We start from the raw sequence: 23,131 nt of genomic DNA, 5'->3' as shown, positions 1-23,131 counted from the left end.
AGCCGAGCGGCCGGCACCGCCCCGCGCCCCCGCCCCGCAGCCAATGGGGCCCGGCGGGGCGCGGCTGTACCGGCGGGAGCCGGGCAGCGGGACGGGGGGTGAGCCGGCATCGCCGCGTGGGCGCTGGGGTAACGGGGGCTGCCGACCCGGGCGGTGGTGCCCAGCCCTATTCTTCTAAACTCACGTTTGTCAGCGTTATCCACGTAAAGGGGTGCTCGTCAAACTCACGTCAGGTAACGGCCTCTGCTTCCAGCAGGCTGTGAGCACAGCGGCCACCTAAAGCTCAGCCCGTGCCCCCTCCCACCACAGCCCTAGGACCCCAGCTGCCCTCCTGTAGGGCTCCCAGAACACCAGGCAGTCCCACACCACACCGACACCCACAGCTGGGCCTGCTGTGCATTCCCGAACAGTTCTCGTTCAGGCAGCAGAAGCACACTGCTGCTATTACAGCAGCGACCCACGCCACGGGGCTGACCACCGTGTCCCCTACACACGCTGGCACCACAAGGACGTTTCCCCTTGAGCAACCTGCCTGTGGAAGGCAGCCCTCACTGCTCGGCACAGGCTGCAGCACTGCAGCCACTCTCCCTCCTGCAGCAGAGGTATTTTTATCTCTCATGACTCAGTAACAACCAAAGACAAGCGCAGTTTGTCGCAGGCTTCTGGGTGGAAATGGTGTTTTGCAGCTGGATCACAGTGTTGCTGCACGGCTCAGTCCTGAAAGTACTCTGCGTTCCCCTGCATGGCCACCGCTACCCTGCGCCTGGGCTCTAATAACCCGCAGAGGGGCAAGCTGCAGAGGCTGAGGTTCAACATACCACAGAATCGTTTGAGTCAGAAGGGACCCGTAAAGATCATCTAGTCCAGCTCCCCTGCAATGAACAGGGACATCTGCAGCTTGATCAGGTTGCTCAGAGCCTGGTCCTTATCTGCTTCACCGACCACTAATCTGTATTAGAAGTCGGCAGCTAATAACCCAGACCCTGGACAAACACAGAACAAAACTGCTCATACATGGGGCCTTAAGAGTGCCCCAACACACGCAGGAGGCTGCACAATCCCCCTACTCGGAAACAATCTGCCAGTGGCTACCTCAGTCTGCGTGGCTTGCTTTTAACCACTCGTGTCTGCTGCAGGTGAGTAAACGTGCTTCTCGCACATTCTTCTGCACATCCTTCTGATATGTGTCACACAGCAATAGGAGAGAAAGAAAAATGAGGAGAGTGGTCAGAGATGCCAACAACTGACCATCTCATCTGCACACAAGTGTGATTACAGCAGGGCCATGGGAGGAGGAAGCAGGCCTTCGAGCTCCCTCAGTCCCTTCTCCTAACTCAAGTCACTCTGAGGTTTCATTCCCAAAGACTACATGAATGAAAGTCCTCGTGGAACAAGGTGGGTCTAAACCTAGCCCAGAGGAGCCACCTGCTCCAAAACCCAAAATTCCTCTGCTTTTATTTTTAAAAGGGAAAAAAAAAAAACAAACCACTTCATGCTAGGAAATAAACCCCTTGAAAATGGAATTTGTTGGAATAACCCAGCTGTTTTGTTCCGGAGTGTATTTACTATCAGAATCGGCCTGTACTAGTATCTGCATCATTTCACTTATGAAGCAAGATAAAGCATTCTGAATTTTCCTTTCAGTCACTGGTAGAGGGCATAGTTGTGGGTTTTTCTGTTTGTTTGGGGTTTTTTGACATATTTATTCCTTAATTATCAGCTTCCTTCTTCCTAAAGCTGAAGAACTGATTTATTTTCAATTACACTTTAGAGTCACGTTAGTAGAAACCGATCTCTGGATCCTGGAAAATTAAATCTTAAGATTGCCAATAAAAGGGTAAGCACGACTACCCAACAGGGAAAGGTCATATCTCATGGCTCTAATTATGAAAACACATTATAATCTGAAAAGTAGTTATAAGATTATGAATTTTAATTCTAACATTGCTTTGCGTTACAGTAATCTAACTAAGACCTCTTATTGGTTTTACATAAATCTGTTTCCTACTGTTCAGTGCAAAGCTTTCTCTACTGTTTACAGATATAGGAATGTTGCACACACATACTGCAAACAGCCCCTTACGTGTTCTGCTTGCACTGTATTTGTACATACCAAAAACCTAGACTGAAAGAAAGAGAAAAAACATAAAGTTAGCCACTAAAAAAAAAACCAACCAAAAAGTTATATTATCAATTTCTTGTATCTATTTCTCTAGCACAAACCAGTGATAGTAGTTAAAATTCATCACCAGAAAACGGCTTTCAGATGACATCACCATACAACATCTTTCTTCTGCCATTCCCTAACTTTGGAGGTTTGCCATTGCAAGACAGCACTCTTTGCACAGCCCTCTTCCTTTGCTTTGAAAACTGAACCAGAACACAAAACTTTGTTGTACACACCTAACTGTTCACCCTGTGGGTCCCTGGGCAGGTATAGATCCTTGGCTTACCTGTATGTGAGCTAATCCAGTGCCAGGAGCAGCTCCTGTGCTTCTGGTGCCCCAGCCTCTACAGGTGAGAGCCACCACCGCTGAGAGCACAGGCACAGCTCAGCACAAGTCCTGCAGGATGCGATTTCTCTCTGACACTCTCTTCTGCTCTGGTCAGCTCGTGCTGCTCCTCCCACACCCTTGGCCAGTTCTTGACTCAGGACCTGCTCTGTCGTGGCTCCTGCATGCCCACCCACCGGCCTCCCACAGTGCTTCCACTGTCCAGAGGTAGAAATGAAAGGAAGAAAGCCTTCCCCATTCCACTTTTCAAAGTCAAGCCTTGATGCTACGTTATTTTTTATTAGTTTGTGGCAGTGCAATCACTGCATGCTTAGGGAGCAATATGCTGAGTGTACTGCAGGAGGAAGGAGGCTGGAGGACTTTTTAAGTGACTTCACAGGGTTGAGGCAAACTGAAAACAGAACGACTGGAAATAATAGGCAGGCCAATCTCAGCAGAGCAGCCTCTCAGCCCTGATTATTTTAGCGACTGAAACAAGCACTAAAAAAAAAAAAAAATCAAACCCAGAAACACAACAACTGTTAAACAAGACATCTGTTTAGAGGTTGCACATGGTTCACAAGGACTAAAGGGGAAAAAAAAGAAAGCCTTAGACTATAACTTGCTATTTCAAGCGTTCTCATTTGTCCTAAAACCTCAGCCATAATAGGGCTTCAGTCTGGGGGTCCTACTGTGACACTGCTTTCCTTACTTCTTCCTGGAGCATTCCTTCACAGTGTGGTGGAAGCAGCTATTTTCTTGAGCACTATTTGTTCCCTGTGTTATTTGGATAATATATGCATATTTTCTGGTGCTAATCTCACAATTAGTAAGTCTTATTATGAAGACTCTACAGAATTGATTTTAAAGTCATCCATGGCTTGCAGTAAATTCCAATTAGTCACTCTCTGAAAGTCACATTATGCAAGTTTAATCCAGTCATACAATTCAGTCAACATCAGACAAATTATCTTTCTAGAAAGGCAAATCAATGCCTTTCCCATTTGTTGAGGAATAAACTGAAATCACTCCAGGGAAAAAAAAAAAAAAACAGAAGATGGAAACATCAGGTTAATTTCACAAGCCCTAAAAAAGGCTGGGCTTGCTCAGACATCCTGAACCCCACACACATTTCCACCACAAAAGCGTTTCTTTTCATGACCACCTGGCTCCTCTCTCAAACACAGTATCACGTTTTCTTCAGTCTCGGGAATGCACGTGCAGCGCACAGCAGGTTTTTCATTCTCATATGGTATTTTCATGTTGCAATGACTAAATATGCCTTTATTGTTTCAGACTTTAAATGTAATACAATCTCTTCCCTCTAAGGAATGCAATTTAATAATAATATTAACCAGCAGTTATACTGCATGCATTTTTTGAGAATCGCAGCCTATTGTACGCGTAGCAAGGAACAACACATTTGAAAACCAAACCTTCACTTGTAGGCAAGGTAATGCCAGGCAGAGCCTCCGTCCCCAGGTAAACTGTGTGAGCAGAGGGTAGGAATGCTATTGAAGAGTTCAGCGCCAAAGCTGATGTTTTAGAAAGGCAATTTGAAGGACCAGCACACCCCTCGGCCACCAGCCACACACACAAGGCCTGCAGACGGCATTGGGCTGGCACAACAATCAAAGCAACAGAGATCACCGTTCAACAAGCAACCCACGTGCCAGGGAGCAGTACCCATGGCTGAGTTCAGGTTGAAGATACAGGGGAACGACGAAATCCTATCGCTGAGAAAAAGTCTGGTTTTCCTAACAAAATTCTCCAAGTGGACTGGCTCCTAATTAAATAGGATCTTTTCCCCCAATACACTTTCTTCAAAGCTAAAGAAATGCCTATTTTTGAAATTTTAATGGTTTTACAAATTATTTTGGATGACAAAGCCATAAACTATTCCCACAGCAGGTAACGTTAAACATTTTTATATCTAGAATTTAAAAAGAAGTTTAAAATAAAATTAAAATGTTTTAACTGATGTTAAATCTCTTTTTAAAGAAACTAAAACTTTTTTAATTAAAACCTTAACAAGGTTTAGTTTGCATGAATCTCTGGCTTGCTTTAAAGTATGATAGTTTTAAAAATAAAATTTGTTTCTCTGGAGAGCGATACAGAAGTGAGGCACTTTTCAGTGGCAAACAATTTCTCTTTCAATGGAAAGGGCTATTTTGGTACATAACCATGGCTCCAGCAATGGTATAAATAAAATAAAATTTAAAAAATCAACGTTCCTCCAGACCCAAATTCACTTTTTTTTTTTGTGGTTCTGGAGGATGTTGTTAACATCAAAACACTTTGCACTTTGCGAGGTCAACAACAGCCCCTCTGCCCACTGGCCTGGAGGGCTATGGCTAGGGATTTCCTTCACACTCTGTAGTATCCATGCCCCAGGGCATCAGGTGGGACACATTTAATATCACTTAGCAATACTGGGTTGCATGTAGGTACATGAGAATATACGCAGGCAGGGATGTGGAAGCTGTAATGAATAGTGGTGCTAAAGCTGGGCTTTGCAAGTGATAGCTGCAACTTTACTTATGCTGCGGAAATACCAACATGCTTCCTCATGGGTTGTGTTGTGTCTGAGGTGGACCAGCCAGTCCTGCCCTCCTCCTGGGGCTCCTGATTTGCCTTGAACTAGCCAAAGCCTCAGAGCTCCTCCCTGCAAACAATGACACATTTGCATGAGCAGGAAACAGATTTCTCTCCAGTCAATCTTACAGATGAGGCCTCTCCATTCCAGCTTTGCTTTCAGTTCTTTCCATCTATCTTTCTGCCATTCATAGCTCCAGCTGTGCCCATCCTGCTTTCCTCTTGCCAGGCAGGTGGTAAGCCAGGCAGTGAGTGAAGGCAGCCAGCAGTGCCAGACACCCTTCTTGGAAAAAGCAGCAGCAAGATGATGAGGAAGACTACTCACAGGGTTTCAGCCCACCATTACACCAGCAGGCACTGCTAGATCAGGGCTGCAGGGTGACATGTATTGCTGCTGGGACCTGCAGGATGAGCAGCTGGTGGAGCAAGCAGGCTGCCTGTAGGCCCTGCTGGCCCTCAGGGAACAGTGCCTTCCTGACCGAGGCATGACTGGTGCTTGCTGCAGTGAGGCATTGCCCCAGCAAAAAATCCCTTGACTTGTGACACCTCAAGGCAAATCTTATTCCAAAAATAAATTCAAAGTAATTTTAAAATGCCCCAAGACAGTGTGATGTATAGGAGCAATAATAGTAAAAATGTAATGCAAATTGGCAGTTGTATGAGGGTTACTCTAATGGCAAATGCTTTTTGTTATGAACATACTACATGTAAGTATCACAAGGAAAAACAGACCATTAGGCTAATATTTTGAAACTACACGTAACTGATGGTATCTGATCCACACTGTTAGAAGGTTTTCCTAAGAGAGAGAAGGCGCATAAGAACCTTAATCATACCCACTGATGTGGGACCTGGCCTGTTTCCTAACAAGGGAATGTTGATGGTGGCTAAAAACTTCTTTACTGCACCCATTTAAGAATCACATTGTTAAAAGCAAGTTTTATAATTAACTCCTGCATCTTTTTGTGACCAAAAATCCATAGACTCATGGATAATGATACTCATGTAATCCACAAGGTCTTTCTATTATTACATTTACTAGGTATTTTTAATTTATTCCTCATGGAACGGGAGCCTCGGATACTGGTATAGCATAGGCAAGCAGTATGGAAATCTCTTTTTATGACTCATTAACATTCTTGTACTTGATGTATAATATTCATTTCACATTAGTCTTCTCTTGCAGTCTAATGCTTCTAATATTACTTTTTTTTTTGTTCTACAAACTAATTCAATTTAGAATGATTCAGTACATGTTATAATTGAGAACTGCAGCTCATTAATTTCTAAACACTCTGTATTTCAGACCACACCTGTTCCTTTGGCACATCCTCTATTTTGAATTCATCCACTTCTTCCTGAATAGGCTATGTTGCCATGATACACATGCTGTCAAGAGTTTTTCTTCAACGTGCTCCCAGACCATAATCATACTTATTTAGCAAAAATAAGAAGGTGCAAAGCCTTCTAATCTTTCTTTAAATAACATTTAATTCAACTCCATGAATCAAGGTGAAAACATTTTTTACTCTGAAAGAATACCAGAGTTGTGACATTGACAGAAAACATTCACACACAATTTACAATGGTAAAAATCTGCTTATGGACCACCTCACTACAGAAAAACTGCAAAACACGATGATCCCAAGTGTCCATCAGCACTTCTGGCAGACCCCAGTTAACAATTCTCTAGGTTCATCTATGTCCGTGGGTAGAGCTGCGCCAGTGCAGTGGGTCAAGGTCTACCTTCATTTTCCACAATGTATTTAGGCAGACTGAGAAGATGAGGATGGCTGATAATCCTTCAAATGAGCCTCTCATGCTGGCCCCTTCTTTTCTTGCTATTTCCATCTCTATTTAAATCAGGATTGATTTGAAACTTGCAATGAAGGAAACCAGAGTGGAATTACACTCTGAAAAGTCCCGAAGTCAAATTATCAGTTTATTGCCACCCATAAAGTCTAATCCCTGATTAGAGACTCGGGAAAAAAAAGAACAAACAAACATTGTTTTACATTACGTTGAACAATTTCCAATTGTTCCAGTTTTCACATTTCTCCTTTCTCCCATATGGTTCATCTTTCCTATTTATTCCCACTAAGTTTCCTAATTAACATTTTTAAATGCTTCTGTCATGAAAATACTCGTGTAAAGGCAGGAAGCATTCCATTTCCCTAGAGGAAGCAATAGCTATTAAAATTTCTTACTTGAAACAAGCACTCAAGTAACCATTATATCAAATGGCCAAAATCAGCATCTTGGAAGCAAACTTAATGTCTTGATTTGAAAAATGAATCATTTTGAATGATTCAAAGTGGGGAGTGCAAGTCTCCATCATAAATGTGGGGTATATAGATTTCTTATCTTTTGGGGAGAAGCAGGAATCAGCATGTGTACAGGTTGTACAACTTCTGTTACAGAGGAGGAACTTTGCTTTAGTTTAGTTTTTTTCATTTGTTGAGTCTGTAGTTTTTTGCTACACAATTTTCAGGTGATGTCTATTTTCAGCTGAAATACGCTGGTCTCAGGTCCCACTAAGTAAGTCAAAGATCTGACGGTTGGGATTTTAGAGGTGTATGATCTTTGGATAGAAGCTCTTCTCTTGAGCATAGTTTTTGACTAAGTTTAACATGCTCTAAGTCTGTGGTATAGTTTTATTTCTTAAATTCAGTTATTGACAACGGGAATTAAATATTTATCCAGCGTAACTGCTTTCTTCTTACTTAGTCACATTTTTCATCTGAAGTAGCAACTTTTGTTTGTACTCCCACCCTCAACTAGTACTCAACTAGTGGTACCGCTAGACAATTCCTAACATTGTTTCAATTTTCAACAAGAGCAGCCCAAGAGAAGGCCCACAAAGTTTCCCAGTGAGCTCCCAGTGCTGCTAGTCTGCTGAACAGTGAGCCTGACTTACAACAAACCAATGATAAAAGGGATTGGTGGTTTCCAAGCACAGGCTGCAGCTCTGTGACAAATCCCAACAAATGTTTGGAGGCTGGAGTGATGAAGACCGAAGTCTCTTAGACTCTGTGAAAGATAAAAACACCTGATAATTCTCAAATTTTTTTAGCTTTTATTCTAAACACATTACTCTAATCGTCAGGCAATTCCCAGAAATGCCTGAATGAAAACCTAATCCATTGTCATATTAAGTTTGGTAAAAGCTCCAAGGCTTGTCCAGCAATACAAAATCACCAGAAATCTTCAAACAATAAGTTCTCAGATACACGACATAAGGCATAGAGCTTTTAAAGAATTTCACCAGTACGTGCAAAATGTAAACTGGGAATATGGCCTTCCGTGTCTTCACAGGATTCATCCTCCGTTCTCTCAGTTAGCAAGGGAGAAATACTGCTTGCCTTGATCAGCACTACTAATCTAATTCACAAATTGGAAGCCATAACAAAATGTACTAATTCGTATACATGCACGAATAAAGTTTACTATGTGACTTTATACTTCATGACACTAGCTCTAACATTCCTTATGCAAACCATTTCAACTGATTTAGCTCTATACAAATGCAATAATAATCTCCACTAGAAACAATATAGCTTCAGTGCATTTTAATATGTTCTTCATTGTAAGAAACATCATCCCGTAGTTATCTTTGAAGTTGTATGGGTGTAAGGAATACCAGCACTAAGATAACAAAGGACAGAGCAACATCCATTCATCAACCGTCAGATTTTTCAGCTTGATGGTTCTCATGTTGCTTAAACATTAGGACTGTAGTAATAGTGAATGCCAGAAGCAACACTATTTTTAACTGCTGATGTCCACGCGCAAAAAACATTAAATATGGAAAAGTTTAACGTTCTCAAAGTTAATGATATAAGGAAGACTTTACAAGACTGTCAAGAGTTGCTGTCTTTACTGCTGACTAGTGTGACAGGTTTGAAGAAATAAGAGCAAGTAGTTTTTTGAGCTTAGCAACAAAACTGCTCCCCTTACTTTGTTAAAATTCTGAAGAGAAAAATATTCAGCTAGAGGCTAAAACTAAGCATGAAAAATTTTATCTGAAAATATATCTTCTGCTTGTGAAAGATCAGAAGGAAAGAAGCAAAGGTTCAAATAGACCAACTTTTTGCAGCATTAACCACAGGATAAAGGATTACTCTTTTCTTCTTTCATAGTCCAATGCTTCCAAATACTTCATTTAGGCACCCTAACTACTTCTCTTTCTGCTAGGACTCATATATTTCACTCTTCAGGGGTCTTATGGGTTTGGTAACTACTTACGAATGGGCAATTATTAGTGGGGCAGATGTGCCTGCCTGTCATGGGACTACCCAAGTGAATGGGTAACAACAGACCAGACAGACCTCCACAGGTCCTCGTCCTTTCCATCTTTGTACAGAAGCCAACTCCTATATATTTGTACTTGTGAGCATGTAAATAGCAACCAACATAAAATGCTTTCCCCCTCCTCCCATCGACATAAAAAACAACCCTACACTGAAAACATTAAGCTTAAGTGAATAGAGATAAGGGTAAGTAGAAAAAATCTCTGGTTATCTGATTTTCAGTGCCGAGTTATGCAGGGTACAGAGTTGTAGAGGGTATAAAACACAAGACATTCTGGACATTAGTTCACAGCAAAAGGTGCTACTAACACCACTTCCCGCTGCCTTGGGGAGTCTCATATTCAATGAGTGACCAGACCTGACCCTGCTTAGTTTATGAGATTAGATACAATCACAGCCCAAGGTGATTATCACCAGCTATAGAATGTCACATTATAAAGTCTAAGTGAGGTAAGAAACCTGTAAATAATAAAATTATCCTTTTATAGGTCTCTTAATTCAACAGTCCAGCCTGTTTCCTGTAGAAGTGATTAATAATGGAAAATAATTAGGAGATGCCAGATGGGAGGAGGAGTTTTAAAAAAGAAAAAAAAAAAAAAGACCCAACACACAACTATGGAAACAGAACAACAAATGACAAAGCTGCCAGCTAGCAACCCACTGCAGTCCCTCACTGCCCAGGAAGTTTGTGGCATGAGTGAGAAATGGCAACCAGATGCCTGCTCTGAGAGAGATCCACCAGCTCCTTTCTGTGACCACTGGAAGGACTATGAAGTTGTGAAAACAGGAAAACAGTCAAGGAAAGTCAGTTTTAAAGAAAAGGCCTTCATTTCCGTATACATAGATGTGGGGCTTTCTTGCTGTATATCCCAGCGTCCTTTCTGGAAGCCATAGGTATACAGCTCCCAGAGATGGGAAGGAACAGGCTCCTTCTAGGACTGAAGCCACAATCTCTATCCCAAGCCAGACCTCTCTATTTCCATGCCCCATCTCTTAAGATCCATGAGAAAGCCTCTCTCCACCTGAAGATGGCCCAGACCAAGCCATCCTCTCTGGCTTCGTGGGAGCTGAAGGAGCTTCCTCCCTCCCTCCCTGTGCTAGGCCATGCCATTGAAAAAGGAAGGAAACACCCGCCAGTGAACAGCAGAGAAGCTATGGTCAGGTAAGAAAGGCAGTAAAAATGTAACCGGATCCAAACTATCAAACCTCAGAAACCATGTAAAGAACTGCCTTTTACTAGTGAGGGCTTCACACAGATTTACCTCTATCAACACTGAAAACACAGGAAAAGAAAAGCACCTCATTCATCGCTAATGGCTTCATTTTGTCAGCTACAACGCAACCAGTATTCTTCAGACTTAATTGCACAGCAATCATACTGCTTTATAGCCTTCTTAACAGTTTTGCTCAGCATTCTTTTTACAAAGGTTTGAGCAGGCACAGGAGTACACTGAGGGCAATTACTCCCTGTGCTTTTGCAGAGAGCCTGGTCTGTGAGCCTGAGGGACTGTCCCTAATTTCACATGGCAGTTGGCCCCTTAGTATAATTAAACACTGGACTTCACAAAAACTCCACCTTTGTGTATAGACCTCACGTGCCAGATCACAAAAAAGCTACACTTACATGACAAAGCAGAAGGTAACAAGGCAACTCCTCTCAGCGAGCAGTCAAATGACTCGCACCTACAAAGCAAGGCTGAAGTGGGATGCTGATCCCTAGTTATGCATACTCACAGCACAGCACTGAGATGGAAGGTGTGCTGTGCATTTGAAATGCAACCTGACCTAAGCCACTCTTCACTTTCTGAAGTTTGTGCAGCCTTAATTGCTTTTAACTTCACAATACCTGACCAGCATCCAGTCAGGCTACCAATGCAGATGCACAGCTTTCAGTCCACAGTAATTCCCCATGTCATCGTGTGGCCATTACATTAATACACTTTGGAGGCACAGGTGATGGTGAGGTCCTGAAAGGTTAACTGGAATCAGCTGGGATGCCATTTGCAAAGCACAGGAACTAACAGGGCACAGCTGAGTGCCAACAGGACTGGCAAGGAGAGAAACTGACAGTTTGCCTGGGAAAATCAGAAAAGCCAAGGAACTGTGTTTAGCACTGGAGCTGAGACTCCAGTTAGTCCAGCTTGAGACCCTTGAAAAGAGTCTGGCTTGCTAGTATACCTTCTGCAAGCACAAAGCACCAATGAGAGAAGAACAAGATATTCTGTGACCTGGGGATTCAATTAGCAAAGTTTATGCTTCATCTGGAAGCCTTGAATCTTAAAACAAGATCAGTTTATATAATCTTTTTAGTGTATCAATTTTACTGCCACACCGAACATGAATAAGGGCTTAGGTTACTCTCAGTGACTGTGAGCAGAAAAAGCACCCTGCAGAAATCACAGAATCATAGAATGGCCTGGGTTGAAAAGGACCTCAAAGATCATCAAGTTTCAACCCCCCTGCTGAGTGCAGGGTCGCCAGCCACTAGACCAGGCTGCCCAGAGCCACGTCCAGCCTTTTGGATGTGGAACCTTCTCCGTGCTGATGTCTGCAAACTGGACAGCGCGTGTGATTAACTCATCTTTCTCAGGTCTTAATAAGCATACAGTTAAGTTGAAAACATTTGTGCTTATAAAAACATAATGCTACCATTTACAGTCTTATTTTGAACTGCATGTACCATATGTAATGGCATATATACGTGGCACTAGGTCTCTACCACCAGAAATGCCAAGGACCTGAAGGAAAGATGAGGAACACTGAAGTAACCTCTGTGGAATACAACATTGCTGACGTGCTGCAGCAGCTACCTAAAAAGCAGACTCATCCTTCGTTTCATTAGGAACTTTCTTGGTATTGACAAAATTGTCCGTGCTTCGAAGACTCTGCTGAAAGATGGGCTAAGCCCAGAAGAAATAAATAGAAGTTTTTGCTTTCCACAGAGTTATGTTTTATTTATAAATTACATTAAACTTACAGGATGATTGTCACAGACACCCGCGCAGGGACTGGGGAAGAACATTTGTGAGAAAAGAGTTGACAATCTCCTCAAGTTAACCCCTGGGATTCTTCAGTACTCAGCCTTGTGTATCTTTAAATGTACTTCACGGTAAACGTTTATAAGCTGTATGTTTAACAGCATTATTGCTTTGATGCTAGTTTTGATCTAGCTACAGCTTGTCTAGGGTGTCATACCTTACACATCCATCTTTTCTGATAAAATCGTTAATTTGATTAAGTGGAAATATTTCAAACAGCTTTTAGCATCAAGATTTCTTCACTCCCAAAGGACATGTTACTCTACAATCATTAAGACCTTGTCTTCTTTCCAGCCCCCACTGCTTCCAGCGTTGGCATTACTGGGTACCAAGTATGGTTCAGAGCTGCCTTCCTCCATTACAGACCTCCCTAAGGGTGTTATACTTCTACAACAGAATACTGTATCTTTCTCAGCTACATTTTCTAATATTCTTTCCCTGAAAATGAGCCTTGGTGGAGGGAGGTTTTGAGCAGATCTTACTGACTGATTTGACAACAGCAGATAAGCAGCAGTGTTCTTAATGAAAATACCAGTACTGGCTCAAGGCTGGGAAATGAGACTGGTCCTCTGGGAGCAACCATAACGGTGACCCTTCATTTTGTATGTGGAGGCTGGTATGAATCCATTAGAAATGTACACAGATACTGCAATTAACTTTGTGCTCTGAATTGTCTTTAGAGGCAGGCTTAAAAGCATGTTTCCTACTGAAATGACACAGATTTACATTTCCAAATCTCCTTGAACAGAGTTCAGACAATCAGCCTTCATCACTACAGAGGAAAAGAAATGGTATCACCTCTCAGACCATTAAAAATAGAACAAAAGGGTGATTTTGTTGGATGATGGCTGCACAAACCTTCTCTCAGTTCTTTCCATCTTTGGGAATTGAATGGAATGTAGCACAATCTAGAAAGGGCTTCAATTGATTTGCTATTACTGCAGCTTCTTGAAGAAACAGCACTTATCACCAGTGTAAACAAGAATAAATACGATTCAGTTGCTATCCTCACATTAACCTCAGTATTTCATTCTGAAAGACGGGAGAGCTCATAACTGATTATTTTGTTTTCTTATAATAAATGTTAGATTTTGGATAAATCATACACTTTCTTACATTAATATCTCAAAAGCATGTCAAAATGAAAAAATAATTTCATGTTTTGCAGGGCTTTCAAGAAGGACTTCTACGTATTTATCTAGGTATTTATTAATTTCACAGAACTACTATTTTTATAAGGTATTTAACCAAATCAAGTCATCTCTTTCAAGGCCATAATTACCTCTGAGAATGGAAAATGTTCAGAAATCATCAGTATTCAAGGCACGAGAGGAACAGTAAATCTTGTGATAGTGGGTATTATTTCCATCCCCACATTAGGCCGTACTGACTAAATCCACATGGGAAGCCCCTTTCAAATGAATCCCGGGCCTCTCTCTTAACAGACAGACCACGATGGCTGCACAATTGAGTCTTGAACAATCTGCAGACTGTTTTGGGAACCAGCAATACCCTTATAGCATGGCAGCTAAAATATCTATTCAGGGCACTGGAGCCTGTCAAGCCCTCTCCCCTTTTCAGTCTCCACTCCTCCAGTTATCTCTTTAATTCTTCCACAGGTTATGAAAATCATAAATCAGTACCCAGTAATTTTATTTTCAACCTGTGCAAAGTAAACAGTAAAAATCCTTCTCATAACCAGGGAAGCTGGGTAGCGGATTATATTCTCATGCTTCTTCCAGTAAAAGCTGCATCTTAAATCATACCACAATGCGGACTTTTGCAGGACTCAGTACTTAGGAGTCTTGTGACTTGTGTCCTACAGTTCTTATCTACTGACTGCATCATTTTTGTCTTTTCAACTTTTATGGTCTTTAAATACTTCCCCTTTACTAAAACTCATTTTTAATGTATTGAATAAAACGGGTCACCCGGCATACAATGAGTTCTTCTAATACAGATTAGTAGCCGAAACATGCAGAGAACAAATAAAGTAGTATTAGTGCATGCCAGGAGGGATCTAACATACATCAGTGGCATTCCCTGCCAAAGCCCCATGCCAAATTCATGGCTAGGCAAAGCGCTCTTTAATATTTCATTCTCAAGCTGGAGGCGTGTTCTCTGGCTGCCCAATTTCCTCCATTTGATTTTATGTCAGGAAGTGAAATTACACTCCCACCAGCTGCTCCCCAGCCAGCGCATGTGTCTTTCCTTTTCTTCTTCTGAAGGATTTATCTTTTGTACACCACTCACCCAGGACTGGGAAACAGTCACAAAGCTTAGATTTGGATCTGAACATCCTCAGAATCCACAAATCTGGGAACATATTTAGTCTCAGTATTCAAGACCTAGACATCTTCTCTGTTTACAGAGGAGGAACATATAGTGAATATTGAGGGAGAAGCTCCCTGACTACAGTATAAAACTGATAAAGGTGCATAAATTGCCAAATACTGTACTGTGCAGAAATTTTCTTTCTCTCTATTCCTGAGTTAATGTAGTAGTACACAGCTTTTTCTTTTCGGATGATAACATTTTTTTCTTGTTGGATTTTGAACAATTTTCTTTCCATTCTCTGCTAGAATTGTCAACACTGATTCAGTGATATGTACTTCATATTGAATAATTCCCCTTGCCAAAGATAACTAGAAAATATTTGACCTATTTATCAATGTCCTGCAAGAAAGCTTTCTTCTACCATGGCTAAATTATTCAAACGATTGCTCATAATAAGACCAGGAGTATGTGATTATAAATTGAAGTTTTCAAGTAAATATCAATAAGAAGCAGGAGCCCGCACAAAAAGGGTACAATGACCTTCTAAGCAATTTAGTAGAGGACATACATCAGCAAAAAGCTCATCATCTAGCAGGTCTCGCTTCCCCACCACTCCTGCAGTGCACACATATCCCCTGAGTGAGACACTGGGCAAGGCAAGCGCTTCATTTCCCTCCCTCCCCACATCCTACAATTTACAGAGGACAGAGGAAGGATTTGGCAAGCCTCAGCTGGGCCCCAGGGCTCACTCCAAATGCTGAGGTTGCTGCTGGGACCAGGTACTGGTCACGTAGCTGAATGCCTTGTTCCCCTAGGAGATTTACTGGGTGAAGTGACACTTGGGGTCTCTGACATTTTCCAGCACAGGCACTAAGAGGTGCACGCAGGCAGCAAAGATGTGACCTCTGTGCCACTCCACAGTAAAAGGATCATACTGTGTCTTTCCTCTGTAGCCAAGGGTAGTGATTGCAACTGGCAATGACTTTAAATTAAACTGAAATCTCCACTGCACTGAGCAACTTGAATTGCTTGTAACTTCCAAACAGTGTGGGATGTTGTAATTACACAACTGATCTCTCTAAAGGTTTTTCACCTAAAATTTCAATACGTGAGAAATACTTAACAGGAATTGAACTATCTAATGAAAAATATTTGAAACAATATTCATACTTTGTTGATGAGTCCGATATAGCACCATGAATTGTACAAAAAACCCAGCATCTTTCAGCAATAGTAATCAAAATCCCTCTTTCAGTCTAAAAAATGTTGTGACAGAACAGAATCGTGTTGTCACTTGAAAGCTGCTAAATGCAGTTAGAGTCGGTTTTACCAAACCAAGACAAAGTGGTGACTTCCAGAACTTGTACTGATTTTTTTCCCAGGCTTTGCATTACAATGAATACTCTACGATAACACGTAAAGAAATTCTTTTGAAACAGCATCCTGCAAGTCAGTGGCTGTCAGAAGCTGTCACACCTCTACCACTAGTACTTAACAGGCAACAAATCCAACATTTAATATGGTCAACTAGTATCAATATGCCCATTGGTATTTCTTTTGTTAAAACGATCTGATCGCAGTAGGGCAAACAGATTCATACTTGAACCAAGCTGAGTGCTTCATCTATCAGCAAATTCAGTGCAGGTCTGGTGCTCCAGACTGCTGGAGAAGGATTTGAAGGACCAAAGCTATGAGCCTCTCCATGGACTCTGAACACAACTTAGTTTCATTACGATGCTCATGTATGTTGGAAATCATTAGTGAGACCCTTTCTTCCCCTCAGGACAAACTGAGATCACGGATATATTTCTGACTGGAAAAACAAACACATGTTCCAAACTAAGGTTAGTATTTCTTCTAAGCATTAAAAGCATATTAGATACTCCTCATGTCATTGTGAAGTCAGCGAAGAAGGGGGGAGCATATCAGATCATACATGCATTCACACACAAATATATGTAAGAATACACTTTAAAAAGACTTTAACATGCTGGCTTTTCAATAAACAAAGGAATTAGTTTAACATGATGGAATTTATATTTTGCTTTCTTTAAAAAAAGTCTCAATCAAGTGAATAATGCTTCAAGCAGCTGCTTTGTCTGCCTGATACTGTCCCACCTCCTTTAATATTTGTTTTCACTTGTTCCAAGATTTCTTTGTTGCTCATTTTTCTTTTTTAATCCACGATGCAGTCAGTTCTCAGCTGATAATGCAACTCTCTGAAGAGAGCAATCTTTCTTCATAAGCCTGGCTGAGGCCAAAAATAGCTCTGTCAGCTTCTGACAGGCTGAACTTAGCCAAGTGAAATGTTTTAACTTTTTATCATCTTAATGAGCAGGTTGATTTATAATGTGGACAACTTTACTGTCATTGTATGCAGACTGCGGAAGAGATTATGGAATGCATTTTGTTTGGGGAATGCTGAATATACTAAGGAATACATTTTTTTTTTTTTTTTTACCAATGGGCAATAGTTTTAGACACTGTAAACAATTTCAAGATGAAATATTCTTAGACTACTTGAAATAAAGGAGTGACTTAATGGCAACACCTGTAATTGTGAAAAAAAAAAAAAAACTGAAGAAAGGAACCTCACAATGAAAAATAACAAATCTCTGAATCAAAAATTTGCAATATGCACAAGTACCATTAAAAAAAAAACTGAAACAATGTAAAATATTACTACTAATGCAATACTAGAAATAATTGTGTAAACTAAATACCTACAGATACCTTTAGTACTTTATAGCAGGAAGGGAGGGTTAAAAGTATAAAATAAAAATTTTTAAGAAAGAAGAGTGTGGGTTAACAATTGCTTACCCTCTTTTCTGCTACCTCATCCTCTCCTGTAGAGTCTTTGCCATCATGTGCATCTCTCAGGGTTGGCATATGTTTTTTGTGTGCTGGCTCTCTGTTTAAAGTTGTATATCCTATGTGTTCATAAATTGGATTTATTGTCATCTTGGCAATGTATTCTGCTGCCTTGGTTTCAATATAAAGAGTAATCAATCCATCTGTCACCAGGTCATGGATGGACTCAAAACGTTTCTCCCCAACAAAGTGCTTTCCATCGTAGTAGAGTCTGAAGTTTCTGGTTTGACTTCCAAATCTGCCTCAATGAAATGGGAAAGTATTTTTTTAAATAACAGTAAGCAAGAATAAAGAAGAGTAATCAAGCCTTTGCAAACAATAAAAAATAATTCATCTCTTATAGCTCTGACTAAGCTAAGTCCAGTTCAGACATGACTAAAAAACTCAACTACTACTTAGGATGCATAGGAAGGAGAGATTAACAACTGAAGATAGAGAGCCAAAACAGTAACTGTCCCAGAAGAGGCTGTTTGTTCTTGTATTCTTTTAGCATCTCCATTATTCTGTGGAAAAACTGAAAATTACTTCATGTTCTTTATGGCTTTTTTTTAGTACTTCACTACTGCACCACTGTAGTCAGTTTGCTTGGCTCTAATATGAAGGGTTCTCATAATAGAGTCCTCTATTACGATTGATCAATATGGAGTTTTGATGCAGTCAAAACCTCTGCACCCCTGCTTTCTTGCTGGAAGACGCCATTCAGGGCTCAGCTTGGCTTTGGTGCCAACAATTACACTGAAGCAGAACTGCTGCCAGCAGTGGAGCAGCACAGGACGAAATGGCACAAGGGCAAGCATTCTTTATTCCTGGCCAAAGGCCAAGGACTAACTCTTCAAGCTTTGTACAAAACTCCTTCTGTGTTATGGTTGTTAAGTTCTGAGCTTCAAGCAAATCTTTGTAACATGCAATATACATAACACGTAAGCTATCTCATGTTAGCAATTCTGCAGTCCGGATGCAATAGGACTTTGAGGCAGTCTTTAGGCAACCACAAGCAGGAACACTGATTTTACCCAAATACCAGCATCTTTTCAACATCTATACTTCGAACCTACAACAATTTGCTGCCTGAAAGTAATCTCAACTTGTAAAAACACACTAGTGTTTGCACTTGGCAACAACCAATGCATTTCCTGTGGAGAAGATGGAGGCAAGGAGCTACTTTCATAGTTCACTTCAATGTTATTCCTTGGTCAGACAGCAGCAAGGGTGCTGCTCGGGGTGCTGGGCCCCTTTGTGAGGTCAGATCAGCCAAACGCATATTAGAAACTAAATTTGAAAGGAAGGATTACTTTCATTTCACAATCAAAAGTTTCATAGAAGATGTCAAGGAATAAAGAAAACACTGGTGCTTTGCTGATTTCTTTTCAAAGGGGCCTTGCCCAACAACAGAAAGCATACTAGACCTTGCCTCAGGTGAAATATATACGCAATCTTCCCGCAAGTATGGGCAAAATCATTTGTTCTGAGATGTGTAATTTTTCCTCTTGTTTTCTGAATCAAAATGCCAAACTTGACAGTGACTGTAATTTCAGGAGCTACTACGCTTGAAGTACACTTAATTGTGAAGCAACACACTCCTGGGGAGCTCTCAGGAATCCACACCTGGCTCACTAATAAAAGAGGACATGTTGTGTAGAAACTACATGGCATTTTACTGGAAATTAATTGGAACATATATTCACATTTTTATGCCACACAAACAAAACGTTCACCGCATCAAACTGAAAAGTAAGACATTACAAAACAACAGGAAAAAATGCATTTTTACCCAACAATAATTTGATCACAAACACAATTTGGAGTGAACACAAGACATTGAGAAAGTAGAAAAATTATGTCCCAAGTTAGAGCAGAAGGGATAGGAACACGTTCAGGCTCACTCTTCAAAGCGTCTTCCTTCCAGGCACATGCCAGACAACATTTCTGAGAAGAGTTTTAATTGGATCGTTGATCCACTAACAAATTCCTTCCTCCCTCTCACACTTTATTTTTATTGGTTATATCCAGTAGTTGGATGTGACCAGTATCATCCCAGCATCTCCTCAAGCTCCCTATCTCTACTTCCACCGGTTTTATTTCCTTCCCCGCCAATAGTAAGCTTTCTGAGGTGTGTGCTGTCTGCAAGTTGTGTATTCACACAGCATCAATCTGCAATGAGGGACTAGGGACTAGTCTATCCTGGATCTCATGAGTGGTACTGCAACACAAATACTTGACTGTATAAAGGGGCAAAACTGACTCAACTTAGAATGTGGCAGAGAAGTTTTGCCCATGAGACATTTTCTTTGCATGCCCTCTGCTATCCGTAAGTTCAACATGGGCTAAGAGTGCTCAGTGCTGCACGGTTGCAAAGCGAGTGCAACCTTCACTACCTCCTGCTCAAGTCAGTGGGAACAATGCACACGGAGCACAGACAACGTTAAAATTTAACAAAAACAGAGTAAGTTTGAAGGTGAAGAATAATGGGCCTAAATGATAATATCCGAAAGAATGATTTTTAATAAGAGATGCATCAGGTGAATTGCTGTTCTAATCGGTAACATATGCTCTGACACTACTTACAGCAGAGCTTTAAAGAAGCAGAAGGTCACTTATGGCTCTTAGCTTTCTAGAAGAGAAAGTATTACACTAATCTTATCAAGAAAAGATAAGGCACAGAAAAGCTTCTCAGGGCTGATTACTAGCCATGGTGTGTTGGCTTTAGTAACATCCTTCAGAGTATAAAACAAAGTTCTGAAGAACAAGATGGCCAGATGCAGAGAACAATCAAAATTTTTTGAAGGATTTATCCTCTTCGCATTGGGGTCAGTAGGTGCATGGTTGTACCACAGCTGTTTTACTGAACAGCCCTTATGCTGTACATCTGTTCAGACTGCTGTCCATAAAGCATGAAAGATACTACAAGGAATAGGATTCCCTAAAGGGCATCATCTTTATCCCACCACTGACCATTTCAATGCACAAGTACACAGTTTTAGCTCTTTAACAGCACCCATACTTAAACACATCTTTTAAACCTCGAAAACAGGCTGAAACCTCATCCCATATGGATCTGGGGAGCAGCATCAATTTCTTTCTGTATGTGTGGCCTTTTGAAGGTGCACTCAACCTCCTCAGTTCAAAATACCTTAAGATAATTTAACAATTAGCTCTTAAGGAAAGGTATTTAGACAAACAAGTTACTCTGTGTCAGTGCCGTAATCACTTGGAAAAGGTGTTGCAAGGGGTGAAAATTGAATGGTTTGCCTTTATCTGCTTTTCCATTTGTTCCACAACAAACTGTTTTCTCTCTATTCATTCCTTATTGAAAACACTGTGGGGAAATGTATTGTTTTTTAAATTGAATGGTATTAGCAGCAAGGAAGAAAACATCCACACAAATCAATGCAACAAGAATCTCTTACAAAGATTGTGCCATCAGTACCATGTCTAATAACTCTCCATTTTACCTTTCTCAAACTCATTTAAATTTCTGACCACACAATGGTACAATTTTGATGAAATTACAATATAAATGCAAACGTACACGTCCATTTGCAGATGATCAATCCAAATTTAATTTTCAGTCCCTTCAGTCTTATTTAATGTTACAGTTTAAATTTTTCCATTAGCAAGAATATTTCCTTATGTTTACCTTCTATAACATTACTGCAGCCTACTTTATACATCACCGCGGAAACTAAGTAGAGCCAAAATTTGATATTTCAACTTCCTGATGGTCTCTTCCTAAAGGCAAGCATTAGTACCAGCTGTTTTTTGTTTTAGAAACAGAAAACAGGACACAAATAATGTATGTTCTCTTTTGGTTTAAACAAGGGAACATCAGATGTTTTTCCAAGAAAAAGAAATAGACCTCTGACACGTCAAACAGTCTCATTGTATCTATTGTGCATTTGTTTGCAAGCAGCAGGACTACAGATAAAAGACTTTTCTTATTCCAAGTTGTCTGAAAAGCAATCACTCTGTCTAGTCCCCTTGGTTTCCAGTGGGGCAGAGTGGATACAACGTGGGAAAATGGATTAAACGGTAGAGTAAATGTGGCTAGTAATAAAGGGCTGAAGAGTTGAATTAGGTATCATAGCATGAGAAAGGCAGGCTTCAGACTCCGCCACCTACTCTGTAAGCAGCATTCATTGATCAAACAAAAGGCAGAAGTGAAGGACTGAGAGCCCATCTGTGCTTTCTTACCATTTAAGATGATGGATTTTACAGTCCAAACACAGAACAGTACAGTAGCTATTCACCTCTTTCACAGGCTATTTTATGATGAGAAGAGTCTGTAGCCCCTACCTAAAGACAAAAGCACTGTTTAAATGCTTAGCTGCCACCATACCATAAAGTTAGCATCCCACAGTGATTCTTACATCCTCATTAGTTGTGACGTTGTCATCTTCATACTTTGAGCTGGGAAATCTTAAGTTCTGTGCAGGTGACAGAAGGTCACTTGGACTTAATCTTCCCTTGGAGAAAAGCGTCTTAATGTACTTTGTGGCCAGAAGGTAGAAGTCTCGCTTAAAATTACATGTCGTAATTTTAGCTCTAACTTCTGAAAACTCTCATTCAATACTTAAGAGTCTTGACACTCCATAAAAAGTTACAGAAATGTAAGCAATGTTGAATGTCTCCTGATCACGCTGCGTTCATGTGAAGGAAAACAAATTATTCCACAGATCCTTTTTTGGCCAATTTGCTGGTCAAAAAATGCAGATCTTTCTTGCTGCCAAAACCTACTGTTAATCCAGAAGGTCTCTGAATCTTGAGACCAGCTAATTTTTGTTTTTGTTTATTAATGTTTTATTATTTATTGGCAATATTTCTGTGGATGGCTAGGGGATTGTGGAATGTGCCTTCTTCCCAGGGTACTTGCTAGAGGAATGGTATCAGCTCCGACATCTGAAGATTAGCGGTCATTCTCAAAAACACAAGATGCATAAAAGAAATCAAATGCATTAGGATCTGAAAGTAAAGGTGCATTTACTAAAAGTGGAGACAAAAAATCCCTACTGTCTGATGAGGTTGGGAAAAGTGGCAGAATACAGTCATCCGAGACAATTTTCCTGTGCCATCTGGAAGGGCAGTACTTGCTGGCTGACTGACTATTATCATTGATTGATTAGCTTGATTATCATTAATTAGGTGTAAAGTTATCCCTGAAATCTCATCAGACCCATGGGCTGGATGAACATATGAAAACTTAGATTAACACGGAAAAAAATGTGGCATTCTTCAGAAGAGAAAACAAATCCCAGAGCTGGAAATGAGACATGGCTACCCTATGCCAATGCAGACAAAACCTTCAACTCACTTCAGATGAGGTAAAATAATTCTAAGCTGGTGCTGTGTCCTTGACAACAGCCTCTCAGTCCCTATTAAACGAGGCTGAAGATTCTTTCACTGTGTCATTCCCCAAACTTTCTTGTCCAAAAAGGAAACAACACTGTGCAAGTAGCATGGCAGGGAGGACCAGAGCAATGGTGATGTCCTGTGGATCCTGAGCTGTGTCACGGACAGCACAAGTGAGAGACAACTGCTCTAGGGCATCTGC

General features: G+C 40.9%; 1 long non-coding RNA gene across 1 annotated transcript; it reads right to left on the bottom strand.

The window, feature by feature from the left end:
• Positions 6,561 to 17,669, bottom strand: LOC110400452. Its single transcript, XR_002439856.1, has 2 exons — positions 17,533 to 17,669; positions 6,561 to 8,117 (listed from the first exon to the last, which is right to left on the bottom strand). It is a non-coding gene; the product is annotated as an uncharacterized LOC110400452 (long non-coding RNA).

The sequence above is a fragment of the Numida meleagris genome, chromosome 5 (genome assembly GCF_002078875.1).
Source record: "Numida meleagris isolate 19003 breed g44 Domestic line chromosome 5, NumMel1.0, whole genome shotgun sequence".
In the NCBI taxonomy this organism is placed as follows: domain Eukaryota; kingdom Metazoa; phylum Chordata; class Aves; order Galliformes; family Numididae; genus Numida; species Numida meleagris.
Note: the sequence above shows the minus strand (reverse complement) of the source record. Positions and strands in the feature narration are given on the sequence as shown.